This window comes from Oryx dammah, unplaced genomic scaffold (genome assembly GCF_014754425.2).
Source record: "Oryx dammah isolate SB20612 unplaced genomic scaffold, SCBI_Odam_1.1 HiC_scaffold_22, whole genome shotgun sequence".
NCBI classification, from domain to species: domain Eukaryota; kingdom Metazoa; phylum Chordata; class Mammalia; order Artiodactyla; family Bovidae; genus Oryx; species Oryx dammah.
The window spans coordinates 61,483,623-61,486,554 of record NW_024070206.1 but is presented as its reverse complement, the minus strand read 5'-3'; the positions used below and the strand labels follow the sequence as shown (position 1 = coordinate 61,486,554).

At 41.7% G+C, this 2,932-nt stretch overlaps 1 pseudogene; it reads left to right on the top strand.

Moving 5' to 3' along the window:
* Nucleotides 1–1,100: 1,100 nt before the first annotated feature.
* LOC120880853 lies at nt 1,101–2,039 on the top strand (annotated as a pseudogene).
* Nucleotides 2,040–2,932: the final 893 nt, after the last annotated feature.

Sequence of the window (2,932 nt, the reverse complement as noted above, 5' to 3'; positions counted from 1 at the left end):
TATGACATTTTCTATGTATCACATGCCTTATCTTTTCCTTAAAAAATCCCACCTTCCTTCTCCAATGCAACCCATAACAAGAGTCTCCATTGCTTTTTCTTTGTAACAAATTGTTATAAAATAGTTATGTTTTACTGATGTTGTAATGATTGGATATATGATGAAATTTGTGTACATATATAATATTTTATCTGTGAAATATGGCTTAGCATTTGTCACTTGCCACTTTTCATGGTCATTAGTCAAGTCCTTAACAATTCTTCAAAAAGCTGCATGGTTTTTATATATGTATGAAAAATGATGGATATATAGTATAAATAGGAAACCCTAACATATATATATATGTTAGTCACTCAATTGTGTACAACTCTTAGCAACTCCATGGACTGTAACCCCCAGGCTCCTCTGCTCACAGAATTCTCTAGGCAAAAACACTGGAGTGGGTAGACAATTCCCTCCTCCAGGGGATCTTCACAACTCAGGGATCGAACCTGGACCTCCCACATTGCAGGCAGATTCTCTACCATCTGAGCCACTAGGGAAGTCCTGTATATAAATGTCTACCATAACTTGGATTATTTCTTTGAGATTTACACCATATTTCTAAGTTTTGCTTTCATAAATAATGGTGAAATGCAGCAGCAACCATTTCTGTTAATTTCATATTCACATCTTTGTTGTTCCTGGTGGCTCAGATGGTAAAGGGTCTGCCTGCAATGCGGGAGACCCAGCTTAGATCTGTGAGTGGGGAAGATCCCCTGGAGAAGAGAATGGCAACCCACTCTAATATTCTTGCCTGGAGAATCCCATAGACAGAAAAGTCCGCCCATGGCATGGCAAAGATTCAGACACGACTGAGAGACTAACTTTGTCTTTCTTTGTTTAGAACTTCAAATAAATCTAAAGCAGTGAATTTTCATAGTGAATTGTATAGTATAATTAACAAAATCACTACATTAACTTTATAGGACAGTATGCATTATCATGTCCTTTTTAAGAGAGGCAAAACTGAATCAAAGATGATATAATGCAGAATGACTAGTAATATTTTACTCCAGTATATTTTACTCCAGTAATATTTTACCCAGTATATTAGGAACATGGACAAGGGAAACTGCTCTGCTGCGACAGACTTCATCCTCCTTGGATTCTCAGATGCCCCAGGGCTCAGAGTCTTCCTCTTCCTGCTGTTTCTTTCCATCTATGGAGTCACAGTTTGGGGAAGCCTGGGCATGATTGCTCTCATTCAGGTCATCTCTGGACTCCACATCCCCATGTACTTTTTCCTCAGCCACTTGTCCTTTGTGGATTTCTGTTACTCCACAATCAGTACACCAAAGATGCTAGCTAACATCTTAAAAGAAGACAAAGTCATTTCCTTCCTGGAATGCACTGTGCAGTTCTACCTGTTTTGCACGTTTGGGGTAACTGAGGTCATTCTGCTGGCAGTGATGGCCTATGACCGCTTTGTGGCCACCTGTGACCCACTGCTCTACATGGTCACCATGTCCCGAAATCTCTGTGTGGAGTTGGTGTCTTGCTGCTATCTCAATGGTACTGTATGTTCTGTGATTCACTTGTGTTTAGCTCTTCAGATCCCATCCTACAGATTAAATGTGATCAACCATTTCTTTTGTGATCTCCCCCCTCTCTTGCTTGCTCTGATGTCACTGTGAATCAGTTGGTGTTATACATTGTGGCTACTTTCAGTGAATCATCACAGCGTGATCATCCTCATGTCCTACCTGTTTATTCTCGTCACCATCCTGAGGATGCGCTCAGCAGAGGGAAGGTGCAAAGCCTTTTCCACCTGTGCCTCCCACCTCGCTGCCGTCGCTGTCTTACAGGGAGCAATCCTTTTCATGTATTGCCGGCCCCACTCTGGCAACAGCATGGGCATTGACAGAGAGGCCACAGTGTTCTACACCGTAGTGATCCCCATGGTGAACCCCCTGGTCTATAGTCTGAGGAACAAGGATTTGCAAGAAGCTCTCAGAAATGTGGTAAGCTCCAAAAATATTTTCCTAGTGGGACTCTAAGTCCCAAATCAGAGGTTGGCAGAAGGGTGAAATGGTGGGCTCAGTGTTGGAAGTAGAAGACCAGTCAAGAAGAGGGTACCTTTGAGTGAGTCTTTCTGACTCACTTATCCCTGACTCAATGGACACGAGTCTGAGCAAGCTGTAGGAGATAGGGAAGGACAGGGAAGCCTGAGGAGCTGCAACCCGTGGGGTCACAAGTATCAAACATGACTTAGTGACTGAACAACAATCTTTGTACCTTGTCAACTTATATGAATAGAATTGAACATATTTCAAAATTTGCAGCCTACTTCTTTGCTTTGATCCACCTAAAATGTTTTAAGTGGGTTTGGGTAATGGGCTGTTAAGACACACATATTTAGTTTGCTGTAAAACTTTTATTATCAGACCCACCTCAGATTGTTAGGCATTAAATCCTGGAATTTGAGGACCCTGGCTTTATCAGATACATGCATTGCAAATATTTCCTCCCACTCTGCTGCCTCTTCTTTCTGTTGACAATTTCCTTTGCTGTGCAGAGGTTTTGACAAACACATGGTGGCAATGGTGTGAGGTGTTAACAATGTGGCACGTCTCAGCTCACCTGGAGCTGTCCTTGCTTTAGAGCTGTGAGTCATACACACCAGATAATTAATTTCCTTTAGTTATCTTTCCTTATGAACAAGAATTTTTCCTTAGACTAACATTTCTGGTAAGATCATCTCTACTTCTCAAACCTAGAACCAACTGGTTCTAGATGTTTCAGCGTTAAAGGTAAGAGGTCCCACATAACAGTGAGAACTTTTTATAGCTCTGTGTGTTCAGATATCCAAGGATTTGATGCTTTTGAACTGTGGTGTTGGAGAAGACTCTTGAGAGTCCCTTGGACTGCATGGAGAGCCAATCAGTCCATT